The sequence below is a fragment of the Canis lupus genome, chromosome 20 (assembly GCF_003254725.2).
Source record: "Canis lupus dingo isolate Sandy chromosome 20, ASM325472v2, whole genome shotgun sequence".
NCBI lineage: Eukaryota > Metazoa > Chordata > Mammalia > Carnivora > Canidae > Canis > Canis lupus.
This window is the reverse complement of record NC_064262.1, coordinates 24,828,486-24,843,191: the sequence shown is the minus strand read 5'-3', so window position 1 is coordinate 24,843,191 and position 14,706 is coordinate 24,828,486. Positions and strand designations below refer to the sequence as shown.

General features: G+C 40.9%; 1 long non-coding RNA gene across 2 annotated transcripts; it reads right to left on the bottom strand.

Annotated features, from left to right (window-relative positions):
* Positions 1-2,887: 2,887 nt before the first annotated feature.
* On the bottom strand, positions 2,888-14,422 carry LOC125753173 (uncharacterized). Of its 2 annotated transcripts, none has more exons than XR_007404327.1 (2): positions 14,222-14,422; positions 2,888-3,116 (listed from the first exon to the last, which is right to left on the bottom strand). It is a non-coding gene; the product is annotated as an uncharacterized LOC125753173 (long non-coding RNA). The 2 variants fall into 2 exon arrangements; XR_007404326.1 differs by having other exon boundaries at positions 2,888-3,101.
* Between the last annotated feature and the right edge of the window lie 284 nt (positions 14,423-14,706).

Sequence of the window (14,706 nt, the reverse complement as noted above, 5' to 3'; positions counted from 1 at the left end):
CAGATGCCCTGTCCTTTGAGGTTTTTTTGTTTGTTTGTTAGTTTTTCCTTTGAGGCTTTTGAGACAACTGTCACACCGGCTGTTTTAAAATTCTCATGCTTTGAAATTCTTACCTGAATTCTCTCCACCTCACAAATACCTTTTACTGGTTCCATCTCTAATTTGGGGTGAGTGGAGATGAAGTGATGGCCCGCCTGCCTGATGAGGGTCTGAGGTTTCACCAGGTGTCTCGCCAGCTGAACAGCTGGACATGGGTTTTCATGAAAACAAACTATAACGTCCCCAAACTTAACTTCTTTGTTTCTTGTAATGCAATCTTACTTCCCAATATGTTTTAAATGGTTCTGGTGCATAGTTTAAGGCTGTGGGCTATACCTATGCAGAGGGCACTTATCTCATGTTTATTTAATCACAGAAGCAGCTTCCTTTGAAAGTGGAATCAGTGATCAAGTATACCACCTATGGATCAGTTCCTCCAAGTCCTCATTCTGTTTGACCTTACGCCGTGCCTGCCAATATTCATAACAGTTGTTCTAAGCAGCACCGAGACTGTACTAGATGAGAGATAAAGCATATGTTTGGTCTATGACCTTGATTATGACATGCTTTGATGTGAGATATGGATTTACCTTGACTGACATTTGTTTGACCACTGCCACAGATGCTGTTTCAAATCAGAAGAAAATCATTTACATGGTGGGGGGGAAACATCTCATGAGTTTGAGTCAACACTTTGGAAAGAAACCACACTACAACTAGGTGTTTTTTGGTTTTGGGTTTTGGGTTTGTGTGTGTGTGTGTGTGTGTGTGTGTGTGTGTGTGTGTGTGAAATCACATAGTAACAAGTCCCATGTCACAAACATGTAACATCAGGGCTAGTATATATATATATATATATATATTCATTTCAATTAAGCCAAAATCATTTCTAAGCATCTACTCTGTGTAGGAGAAATCGAAGAACCTTGGTAAACATTGCTTCTTATTGTACACAGCACAGTTTTAGCAAGTGCCAATCAGTATTTGTTTTCCATTCATTAAACACCGAAAGTTCTTTCAGCATGCCATGCAATCACACCTTAATATTTGCCCTTCTCTAGGTTTTACAAAATGTTTCAGACACAGACTATCAAACACTGAGGACTATACAAATGTCTCCCTCTGATATCAGGACTTAGTGGCGACTTGAGTGGCTCCAAGTCCTGGGAAAGTTTCCACTGCCTCCCCAGTGCCCTCCCCGACAGCAGGAACTTGGAGGAGATCCATTGAGTAAGACCAAGGTGACTGTCTTTGTCCTTCCAGCAGGAGTCCTTGGACGGCCCTGTGCCAGCGTTGTAGGGACAGGAGTTTTATGACCACCCATTACCTTAAAGCTCCATTGCCCTCTAGCCCAATCCATTTCTATTACAGCTAGGGAAATTGAGGACCAGAAAGCAGTGCCTTGTGCAAGTTTACACTGCTAATATAGCTCTGTGCCACCAGCAGAGTCCCAGTACCACCGGGCCTACCACTTCTTTCTTTTTCTTTCTTTCTTTCTTTCTTTCTTTCTTTCTTTCTTTCTTTCTTTCTTTCTTTCTTTCTTTCTTCTTCTTTCTTTCTTTCTTTCTTTCTTTCTTTCTTTCTTTCTTTCTTTCTTTTCTTTTTCCATCTATTTGAGAGAGAGAGAGATCATGAGCAAACAGAGGGGCAGAGGGAGAGGGGAGAGGAGCAGAGGGGCAGAGAAGCAGACACCCCTTTGGGTAGGGAACCTGACTTGAGGCTCGATCCCAGGACTGTGGAATCATGACCTGAGCTGAAGGCAGATGTTTAACTGACTGAGTCACCCAGGCACACCCCCAGCCTCCCATTTTTATCCTATCCTTCCCTTGATCTAAGTCCTCTTAATCTCTCAGATTTCTGCATGAGCTATGTCATCTCCATCCTCTGAGTTCTTGCAGACAAGCTGTTCTATCTGCAATTCCACCTTCTCCCTTTTCTACCTTGGACAAGCAACTGATTTATTCTTAAAATCTTAGTTAAAACACCACCTCCTCTAGGATGCCCTTTCTGATCCTCTGAGACTGAGTTAGGTGCCCTTCCTGGGTTTTCTCCTACCATCCTGTACCGAAGCCAATTCCACCATTTCTCACCCTACAGAGGAATCACTTAGGAGCAGCAGGCTCAGTGAGGACAGAGACCTACATCATGCCAGGCTGCATTTTCTGATGTTGAGCAGCACAAGGCCTGGGACTCCCGAACTGTATTGTGAATGGATAAATGAACCAAGGAGCAGGTGTTCTCTCTTAACAAAGCAAGGGCAGAAGGAAAAAAACTAGTGATAGATGGGGATCCAGTTTCAACAGGTGGAGAACTGATAGAAAAGGAAATGGTTCTGTGAAGTCCAGACCCCAGCTAAGCCTTTCTCTGGGACTACTCCTTGAATCTTAGCATGTCTGCTCCTCAAATTCTAGGGATTTGGAGAGGCTTGCCACAGAGCCTTGAAGAATTTAGGAAGGAAAAGAAGAAGAGAAAGAGAAGAACAGCATAATAGGACCCCACATACCACCCAGTTCTCTCTGGGTCTGTCAGAGAACTTCTCCAAGGAGAGACTCAGTTAGGGCATTCTCAGAGGCTCCTCTGGGTTCAGGTGGAAGTGGAGGGGGGGCTTTTACTGCAGGTATGCTGGTTGGTGCCTACTTTTTAAAAAATCCCTATGGATGGTGGGTTCTTGTTCCAACTCACTACCATGGTGGAGCTCACACAGGAAATGAAAGAAAAATATATTCTGATGCTAACATAACCCAGGTGCCCATGGGGTTCCTAGGATGGGCAGCTTAGTCCTTAGCAGAAGCCTGGACTTTCAGGGTGCCTCTTGGGGCCAGCTGGCCAGCAGGATCATCTTACGTACCTTTTCTGGAAGAATTCTGGCTTTGAGGTTGGAGAATGGGTGTTTTTTGCTGTTTCTAGAGCAGGTATCTTGCTCTAGAGATCAAGGAGTCTGAGCTTTTTTCTTGATGTCTCCAGAGGAATAAAGCTCTTGTCCCTGTGGTAGACTTTTTAGCAGTGGCTCATCCATACTTCACGATCGCCTCTCGAAGCCCAGGGTGCTCGAAAAGCCAGGCCTGTAAGAGGAGCCACTGAAATAGGACCATTACTTAGTACTAGTGTTTTAGAGAAAAACACAATCCTTCCTCCCCAAGTGATTTCCCACATATTACTTAGGGCATCAGTTTTCTCATTTGTAAAGGGACATACTTGAGTGAAACTACCTTTAAAATCCATCTCCTAAAATTCTTAGATTTTTATAATCAGAGTTGCTGGTTCCTCTCTCAGAATATTGTCTATAAAATGCTAGTTTCCCAACCTGTGTGGACATGCCCAAGATGTGCCAGAGGAGAGAGAGAGAGTCCTGAAAGCTCAAACTGAACAGTTCTAAGGGTCTTGTCGTTTCAGAGTCAACTTCCTGTTGTATTATACGAATGACTCAGCGTCTGGCCCTCACTTGTGCACACAGCACCTCCAGCTTCTCCCCAAAGCTTTCCCCACAGTATGTAAGGGAAGACTTTCACGTCCATGGTATCTGAGTGGCTCTAAGCACTTGTCTTGGCTCTGCTGAGTGGGAAGCTCTTCTCCTCCCTCCAGGCCCTGTGAAGTCTGACCTGCTCCTCAGGGATCCAGGTTCTCACCCTAGAAATTTTTAAAAGAGTTTATTTGACATAGAGAAAGAGCAAGAGAGGGAAGAGAGAGAGAGAGAGAGTAGAAGCAAGTGGAGCAAGAGAGGGAGAAACAGGCTCTCCGCTCTGAGCAGGGAGCCCAATGAGAGGCTCGATCCCAGGACCCTGAGATCATAACCTGAGCCGAAGGCAGATGTTTAACCAACTGAGCCACCCAGGTGCCGTTGCCACAGGATTCCCTGTAAGAGTTGCACTGAGCCCTCCATGCAACAAAGTTGTGTAACACCCTGGGTCAGAAGAGAAGAACAGCATATTCTCATTTGTGATGCTCTGTTAATCTAAGGGAGGCCCCAAGGAGGGAGTCTCAACTACTGATTTGACCCCCAAATTTAGAGAAGTAGCATTTTCAGCATCTACTCACAGCCCCTCCCTCTAACACTTGGCTGTGCAGTCAGAGGGCTCCTCCTGGAAGAATGGTCAACATCATTGATCCAGAACTTTTCTGACTCTCTGATGACTGGGTTAATTCCTTTGTTATGCTACTTTTCTTTTTATATTGAGATGAGTCCTCTCAGAGGAAGCTAAAAAGTCCATTCAAAAGAAAATGTACAAAATGAGTTTGACAGACAGGCCCCACTGTATTTGGATCCCAAGAGTGGACACGAGTATGATTAACACTCAAGGCAGAGCCTGGTGGCATCAAGATTTTGGAACTTCTCATAGATTCATAATCATGTCCACTCTAGATCTGTATTTCTTTATCCTGCTCTTCTGATAAATCCCCCATTCTGCACAGTAATTTTCCTTCAGTGACTGATAGACCAAGGACTCATTTTATTCGTTTGGCCACAGGCCTCAGGTGGGTGCCCACGTAAGGTATTCCATGGACCTTTGGAGAAGATCTTGCCACTGGTCCTGTCCTAGAGCAATAGGAGTGAGTGCTTAGAATATGGCCCCACACTTTAGGAGACTAGCCAGTCCTAGAAGGGGAGCATAAGGAAGGGAATGGATATGACTTTGATGTGTCAGCCACAGAAATGCCCTGCTCTAAAGAGTCTTTACATGTGATCATTACTGATTGTAATGATCAGTACTTGATTCACTCATCCAACGAGTATCTGTCAAGTGCCCACTCTATGCCATCATGGACTGCATTATTGTTCTAGGTGGAAAATAAGATGTGCTAACAAAAACTGGAAATCCAAGGAGGTCTGTAGGTGGAGGAAGATCTTGCTGTTGGACTTCAGAGAAGTTCAGTTATGTCAGTGTAAATGTAGAAAGATTACCAACGTGCAGTATTTTACAAGAGAGTCATTCCAGAACTGTGAATATGGGGCCTTGGAAACTATTGCCTGAGGTGACCACATCTAACAGGAAGCACATCAGACAGAAATCTCTGATGTAGGAGACGGATGAGATATCATCTTTTTAGGGAAGGAGCCTGGGAAATCACCTTCATTGAGGATCCTTAAGGAGTAGCATCAGGCTGGGATCATTGTTCTGGCACGTTTTTCTGCTTATGCCAGGCTGTGCTGCCGAAAAGCAGGGTAAGGGCTCTGCACTTGTTTCTGGCAGTGCAAATGGGGTGTCCTTAAGTTTCCTGCCACTGATGACCAATAGCCGAGCTTTCAAAATGGAGGTGAAGGGTGGATTTATCCAACCAATAGGTACAGAGAATAGATTTAACCCCATAGCACTGACTCCATAGATACCTTCAGGATTGCTTGCTGCAACCTCAAAGCGTGCCTACTCATAAGAACTGCTCAAGAAGTGATATAAATGATTGAAAGTGAGGGGAGGCGGAGGCCTTGGGGACATGTACACTTGAAAAATGCTTTGCTGATCAAAGTCAACCGAGTTTCTTTCCCACAGGACTCCTCAGCGTCTTTAATGGGAACATGCACTTTTTGAAGCAGTGGGGTGGAGGACAGGACACAGAGCCTGGAGCAATTTGCAAACATATTTGGAAAAATGGAACCCTTCCCTAGAGGCGCATCACATGGGGCCAGTGTTCTTGGAAAATGCTTTGGAAAACACTGGCTGAGGACTATGCTGTCATCAGGCCCGAGCTATCATTTAGAGCAAAATTAAGGGTGATCTTTGCCTTTTTCTCCATTCACTGAGACTTGCATTTTCTTTTGAAGAAACTTATTTTCTTTAGCATTTAATATTTTTCAAACTGCCATGCTACCCAATAGGGAAATGATTTTAAGTAAAGCACAACAAAAATGAAAAAAAAAAAAAAAGCAAACCCAAAACAATCACCACCTTCCCCTCAGTCCCTTGTATTTCAAAAATCCATGTTCCTAATAGGCTTAACAGGGGTTACGTAAAACCTTAACTTTGTTTTTTTAATTACCTTCCAAAAAATATTTGACATTTTTATTGTGGGGAATTTTTTTTTGAAGTATTGTGGGGAATTTTTTAAAGTTAGCTCGATTCAAAGATCTCTATGTCCATCTATATTTATAACTATGCATTCCTCTATGTGTTTATCAATTATGTTATATAGTCCATAAAGTAAACTTAGTTTAAAAAAAAACCAAAAGACATTTTAAAAAGGAAGAAACATACAGACAAATCAGTCTATTTAAAATATAAAGATGGTTTTATGATATTCAAGCCATAATTATTAATGTATTATTAATGATTTGGTAAGACTAGATCAATTTTAAAGCCATCTGGGTGGCTGGTTAAAGGTATCATTTCCTGGGCCTCAGTCCCAGAGATCTGATTCAGTGGGTCTAAGGGAGGCCTGGGAACCTACAGCTTTAATAAACCTCCATGCCCCCGGATAGTTCAGATGCATGGGCATTACCAGGAGAGAAATAGGTTGGAGGGTAAGAAACAATATGGGTTACTGATCCTTTAGATATAATGAACTTGACTACATGCAAATTTAAAGTAGCCAATATATTTTTTAAATTTATTTTCTCTTTATTTTTAAAGATTTTATTTATTTGAGAGAGAGAGAGAGAGTGAGCTGGGGGGGAGGTGCAGAGGGAGAGGTAGAAGCAGACTCCCTGCTGAGCAGGGAGCCTGACATGGGCCGATCCCAGGACCCCAAGATCATGACCTGAGCTGAAGGCAGACTCTTAACTGATTGAACCATCCAGAAGCTCCATTGAAAAAAATATTCTAAAAATATACTTCATTATAAAATATTTCTAGGGAGCTTGGGTATTCTGATGGGTGTTACAGAATAAGCAGATACGGTGGGAGAAATAGTCTGACCATGTGTTTCTCTGTTATTCTTCCTTTGGTGACACAGGATATGTTTCTTGTGTCCCCTGTTTATCTGCTTGGGAGCAAAAGACATTGGTCAATATTTGCAGTTTCTGGAACATTTTGCATCTGCTTCATGTGTTGAGTTTTATGATATACAATATTACAAAGCATTTTCCTCCGTAAACACAGTTATTAGGGCATATTAGATTGGCCCTTCAGACAGATTAGGCAGGTTTTCATGTTAGCCTTTGATGAAATGCAGCAAAGAGCACAAGGGATGCAGTTTTTAAAATATCATCCTAATAAAAGTTTCTGGGATTAGGCCTGGCTCTGCCAGCAGCCATGAGAAGGTTAACAAGTCGCTGGCGCATTACCAGCTATCAACAGCAGTTACTCTTCTGCGCAAGGACGAGGAAAGAGCAACCCCTTTTCTCCTAGAAGAATGGTCGCTGCTGCCTTGTATGAAGGCATCCTACAGCCATCAACCAAAAAAGGAGATACTTGTGAGAACTCAAGGTCGTGCACCCTCCAGAGTGAATCGTAGGTGCCCTCAATTTTGAAAAAGCTTATAAAAGCAGCTTCCTACTCCCCAGTTATACATCTTTGCTTTTCTTTCCATCTGATAATAATGTGAGAAGAAAGGTGGCAGCAGGAGCAGAGAAGAGTTTAGCGTATAGAAGGTGGGAAAAAAGGACTTTAATGTTGTGCTCCCCACATGAGTGCCTGCGCATGCTGATCAGGGACTTCGTTTCATGTGTCATCCGCACAGCCTGGCAAAATATTTTGAAAGCATGATAACGAAGAGAAGATTTGTGTTTTCCCGGCATTACCATTTTTATTTTCCAATACTGTAATTTTTGTGGCAATAGCTCAAAAAACCCATCTACTTTGGAAATTACATTTTTCCCCCCATTTGCCTTAGGGAACTGTTATCTCAGATGATTTTGATCAACTCTTCCACCAGCCATAGTCTCAAGACATGGAAACAACCACTTGGCAGATACTATGCTAGAAATTTAAGTCTGAACAAGAAGAAAAATATGGCTAAGGGTCTGAAGACATATTTAAATTTCCACGCACTGACTAGCTACATTGTTTGAATTCTTTAGCCACTGTTTATATATCCTTTTAATTGAAACTATTGTGAAATAATTGAAGAGTCACATTTGGTTGTAAGAAATACAATAATACCAATTCTGTGTACACTTTGTCTACATTCCTCCAATGTTACAAGAATCTAGTGTAATACACGACAACCAGGACACTGACATAGATAGAATCCACCATGTTCAGATTTCTTGGTTTCACCTGGCTTCATTGTGTCTCTGCATATGTGTTTAGTTCTATACACTTTTGTCACCTGTGTGGGTTCATGTCTCCATCACAATCAAGATACTAAACAAGGCCAGCACCACCAGGACCCATCAAGTTGCTCTTTTGCAACTACACTCGCCTCCCTCCCATGGTTATAATCCTCCCCCTACTCCCCGGTCACCACTAATACATTCTCAGTTCTTTTTTTTTTTTTGAGGTTTTATTTATTTATTTATTTATGAGAGACACACAGAGAGAGACAGAGACATGGGCAGAGGGAGAAGCAGGCTCCATGCAGGGAGCCCGATGTGGGACTTGATCCCGGAACCTTGGGATCACGTCCTGAGCCAAAGGCAGATGCTCAACCGCTGAGCCACCCAGGTGTCCCCATTCTTAGTTTTTAGTTTTGCCACTTCAGCGATTTTACATAAATGGAAGCATCAGTGTGTAATCTTTGGGGATCCCCCCCACCCCCGCACTTAGCATAACTCCCTAGAGATTCATCCAAGCTGTTGCTATATCAACAGCTGGTTCCTTTTTATTGCTGAGTAGTATTCCCTAGTATGGATGGACTACAGGTTTTTCCCCATCTATCTGCTGAAGGACACTGGGTTGTTTCCAAATTGGGACTATCATGAAGAAGGCTGGCATGAACTTTCATGTACAGGTTTTTTTGTTTTTGTTTTGTTTTTGTTTTTGTTTTTGAGTGAAGATAAGTGTCTGGTCTGTTTGGGCTGCTATTACAAAGTACCATATGCTGACTGGTTTGTAAACAAGAGAAACCTATCTCACAGTTTTGGAGGCTGGAAGTTGGAGTTCAGGGTATCAGTGGGGTGTCAGGGAGTCAGGTTGTATTAAGGGCTCTCTCCCGGGTTGCAGAATGCCATCTTCTCTCTGTGTCCTTACACCGTGGAAAGCAAGGAGGGGCAAATGCTAATCCCGTTCCCTGGAGGACTCTAATCCTAATTACTTCCCAAAGACCCTGCCTCTTAATACATTCACATTAGGGAGTAGGGTTTCAACATGGGACTTTTGGGGGTACACATTCAGTCCACAAGAGTAAATTATCATATCTCTGGGATTAATGCCTAACAGTTCAATTTCTGGGCCACGTGGTAATTGCATGTTTAGTTATATAGGGAGCTGCCAAATTGTTTATCAGAGTGAGTAGTGTATTTCCACTAGCAATGTGTGAGTGAACAAGCTTCTCCTCATGCACCTCGAAATTTGGTGGTGTTGCAATTTTTTTTATATCAGCCATTCTTTTTTTTTTCCTTTAAGTTAAAAACAACAACAACAGAAGCTTCACTATCCTAAATATACTTTCCATGGGTTCCCCTCTTTTTCCCCTGAAAAATCACTGATCTGTTCACTGTCTCTGTAGTTTTGTCTTTTCCAGAATTTCATGTAATTGAAATTATACAGCACATAGCTTTTCCAATTGGCTTCTTTCATTTAACAATATGCTTTTAAGATTCATTCATATCTTTAAAAAAAAAATATTTGAGAGAGAGCAAGCATGAGTTGGGGGAGAGGCAGGGGGAAGGCGGGGAAGAGGGAGAAACAGGCTCCTCACTGAGGCAGGAGCCCAATGCGGGGCTCAATCCCGGGACCCTGAGCCACTCAGGCACACCAGATTCATCCACATCTTCTTTTGGCTTGGTAGCTCATTTCTTATTGCTGCTGAATAATATTCCATTCTATGGATGTGGTACAAAATGTTTATTCATTTACCTATTGAAAGACATGTTGGTTGCCACCAACTTTTGGGAATTATAAATAAAGCTGATAAACATTCATGTACAGGTTTTTATGCGGGCCAAGTTCCCAAATCAGTGGGATGTATAACTAGGAACATGATTGGTTGATTGTATCGTGAGACAGTATTTAGTTTTGTAAACAAACTACCAAAATGTCTTCCACAATGGCCATTCCATTTTCCATTTTCTCCAGCAATGGGTAAGAGCTCTTTCTGCTTCACATTCTTGATGGCAGTTATCGCCAGTTTTCGGTTGTAGCTATACTGATAGGGGTGCAGTAGTATTTCACTGTTTAAACTTGCAATTTCCTGATGACAAATGATGTCGAACATCTTTTTGTACACTTATTTGCCATGTGTATACTTTCCTTTGTGAGGTTTCCATTCAGATCTTTTGCCCATTTCTTAACCAGCTTGTTTGTTTTCTTATTGCTGAGTTTTAAGAGTTGTTTGCATATTTTGGATATAAGTCCTTTCTCAGATATGTGTTTTGCAAATATTTTCTCCCAGTGCGTCTTGTCTTTCATAGATGAAAAATTTTTAATTTGAACAAAGACCAATTTAGCAATTTTTTCTTTCAAATATCTGTGCTTTACAATGCTTTTGTTATTACTATTGTATTTTTGAAGTCATCAGCATACAAGTTTATGACGACTTTCTACTATGTTGTATCAAGAAGTTTTAGAGTTTCATATTTTATATTTAAGTTTATGGTCCATTTAAAGTTTCTGTCTAAAGCGTAACATTTACGTCTAGCTGGATTTCATGTATACATCTATCTCCAATACTACAGCATTGTTTGTCAACATGATTATCCATTCTCTATTAAGCTGTATTTGCTCTTCATCAAACATCAGTTGGCCATATTTGTATGGCCTGTTTTGGGGCAATCTCTTCTGTCATATAGACCTGTATATCTATTCTTTCACTAATACCATCCTGTCCTTTTCAGGTGTTTAGTTTGAGTCTGGTTAGTTAACATACGGTGTTATATTACTTTCAGCTGCACCGTTTTAGCCAACAGGTGTGTAGTTGTAGTTGCATCTCATTGGGATTATAATTTGGACGTCTCTAATGGTCGATGATATTGAACATATTTTTGTGTTCTACCTGTAGATCCTCTTCAGTGAAATGGCTCTTAATGTTTTCAACCTTTTTCTAGTTGGCTTCTTAATTTGTTTTACTGTTGAATTTTGAGAGATCTTCTTGCATTCTAGATGTCTGTTCTTTGTTAGATGTATCCCAGTCTGTACCTTGTCTTTTTTTACCTGCCTTCTCTGGGCTTTACTTTATATTTTGAAGGTTTGCCTTTTTTTTTTTTTTTGCCTCATATTTTAAAAGTGTCTTTCTGGGGAATTAAAATAACTATGATAGCTACCTTTTTCTTGTGTTAATTAACATTTATTGTTGTTTAAGGGGCTCTCTGCTTGTCTTTCTGATCTGTAACAATAGAACAGAAAGAACTTTTCTCTTCTTCAATGGCTGTTATTAGAGAAATAATATTGGAACATAATGAGACATCATTTTCAGTGAATTTAATATGCTTTAGCAGAGCCAATAAGGAATGTTCTTCTACTACAAAGAAACAAAATGGAAATAATTTCAGCAGAGGAAAACATGCTCGTGTCCCAGACTTTGGGATGCTGGAGATACTGTATAAGGAGAAAGATCTGTATCACAGGAACAACACAAGTTCAAATGGGGTGGGGGGCGGCTTGGAGAGAGAAAAAAAATCTGGTAGTGAGCAAAAAACTGAGAAAGGGCTAGTTATCTAGAAGCTAAGCAATCCAAGGCCTCAGAGTCATCACAGCCATTACTTGGGAAGGAAAACCGATTCTAACAAAGCAGGAAAAGCAGCTAGTCCCTGCTAAAGCATTGAAATTGCTCTGGATTTGGGGACGGAGACTTGTAGAGAGTTTGGTTAACCTATTCGAATTTTAATTTTAATTTCTTGTCTCTTAATTTAGGTTCAAGATTGCTAAAGGATATCTTATTAGATTAATGGCTAGAAAAAAAATCAAATTTGTTATATCATCCTTACCATCCACTCTATGGAAATGTAAGCACATACACACTTATATCCTGCATATCTGGATGATTTTAATACTTATGAGCTTCATTAATAATAGAAAGAATACAAAGCATGTTCAGGTTGTTCTAATATAATTTCCTCACTATGTGAAAGGCTATTTAGAAGAGGTGTCAGTCTGTCTTCCAGACTTGCTAGTTCTCCCCATTCTTTCTCAATGTGAAGACTGCCCTCTAGTGTTCTATCTTTTAAAAATTACTAGATTAAGCTCGTTTGTGAACAATAGCTGGCCCCAAGTAGAGACTTATATTTATATACAAGCTGCTTCAGAGGTGAATTCCACAAATATCTGTCATACACCTACCATGTGCTGATCCCTGATGAAGAAGATCTGTCTTATTCCAGAAATACTTCAAACAGTGCCAGTTATTTCAAATAACCTCTAATAGAGATACATTATCAGACGGGAGAGAGAGTAACAATAGTTAAATGTTTATTCTTGCAAGCCACTCTGTTCAGAGATGAGTTCCCAACCAAAAAGAGTTTCAAAAATATAATTTCTAAAAGATACCAAACATTTAGGATAGTAGATGGGAGTTTTTCATGAGGATGATCTAATGAGATTTTTCAAACTTTGGAGAAAATCGCAAACATTCACAGGAGGAGCATGGCACCCCAACCCCCTCCCACTGCCGCCCTCTGTACCCACTGACCAGCTCAGTCATTGTGGATATCCTACCAATCAAATTTCAACTGCACTTTCCCCCTTCCACTCCAAATCCTTTTACCTCAAGTGATATTTTAATCAGTTTAACTAACTGCCATATTTTGAACATCAAAATCCATTTTTTCAGTGCTTAAAAACCTCTTGCAAAACACTCTCTGATATTCTGACCTCTATTTGCCTGAGGGAAGAAAAATGAAGTTACAGCAGATTTGAAGGCAGTAAAAGTAGGGTGCTATAAAGGTGATATGCAAGTTAGCCTTTAGGTAATGATTAACTATTTATTACTCAGGCAAAAAAAAATGTCATCAAAAGAAAGACAGAAATAGAGAGAAGCACACAGCAAGATGAAGGAAGGGAGAAGGAAAAGAAAAAAGAAAGAATGAAGGGGGGAGTGCCTAAGAATGAACCAAAAATGTTATTTGTGCAGCGACGTCCTCCAAGAAGCCTTCCGTAATGGTTGGAATTAACTGCCCTTTTCACAGCTTGCTTTCTATTGTTTCATTCTGCTTTGTTTTAAATAGAATGCTGCAAAGATCTGTTTTCCCAAGAAAACATTTAGCTGTATATTTGGTGAGAGCTTGAATTATATCTTCCTCTCTGTGTATTGCTTTCTCCTCCTTGGCTCATTCCAACAGTCTTCTTAAGAAGACTCCCTGAGTCTGTTCTTGACCTTTACCTTTACTATTTCTCAGGTAGCAGTCAGAATGATCCTGTTAAAACCTGACTTGGGTCACATAACTCCTTTATTCTAAACACCATGAAGACTTGCCATTTCACTCAGAGTGAAGCTCAAGTCTTTACAAGGGCCTCAAGCAGTCTAGGCATCCTCTGCCTCAGGGCCTTTGCACAGCCTGTTTCCTCTGTCAGGAACATTCTTTCCCCAAATGTCTCCCTAATTCACTCACTGTTCTCAAGTTCTTGCTCAAATGTTATCTTTCACTTCCTTGTTCCAGTACTTCTTACCCTACCCATACCGTACTCTCTTTTTCTCCAAAGCAAGTATCACCAAATGGGTCAGTCTGCCCCATCAGGAGGGACATGGGCTCCACATGCAGAATGTGTTTCCATTGCGTTGCTTAGAGCTTGTCCCCTAGTAGATACTCTCAAAGTATCCATGGGACAAATCATGAATGAATCATGTCCTACATGGTGTGTTGTAGACAGGAGGCACACTTAATAAATGAGCCACTAAATGAATTCTGACCCAAATTTGTTCTGAATAACCAAACCGCCTGAGTAAACAGGGGAGAAATACTCAAAAAGTTAGGGCAATTGGAAGTAAATTTTATAACGAAGAACAAGGCAGTAGTTCTATTAACTTTGAAAAATGTAGCTGTGAGCATGGAGTAGGAGTTCTAGAAATCAAATAGAATGTTCTCCCCAGTTCTGTTTCAGCACCCACTTGTCATCCTGAAAGTTGCATGCTAAGTTTTTTCTCCAACCTCTCGCTCTGGTGCAAATCTTTTGAAAAGAGAAGTTAGTAACCCCCATCTCCCCCAAAATTGGCATACCTGAAATCGGGTGTTTCAAAGTAGGTTTCTCTCCTACTAGATGTATTCTGTTTAATTGTTTCTCATGTTAAATGGCAACATATACCCTTTTGAGAAAAAAAAAAAAAGGTTTTCATCTTGGTCACCCTACAGCAATATTCTTGGGAACAAAGTAAGTGCAGAAATATCAAGGGAAAAGCACAAAGGCTCTTCTTAAGTGGGTGGTCAATATCACTTTAATTCTTCATTGTAATCCTCACAAACCCAAAGCCCTGTGAACTATTAAATTACTATGGGGATTTCCTCTGGGCTCCTTGCCCCAGCTGGTCTCAGGATGTTCTGGGCAACAGGCAGCTTGGGTAATGTTCTCTGAACACCTGTCACCTGCTTCATACAATAATCTAAATAGAATGTGAATACAAAAGGCCTATTATCAATTATGCAATGATCAGTTTGGCTCAGACTGCATGTCTGTGTGGCCTCCTTTAGAGCATGTTGAACATTCC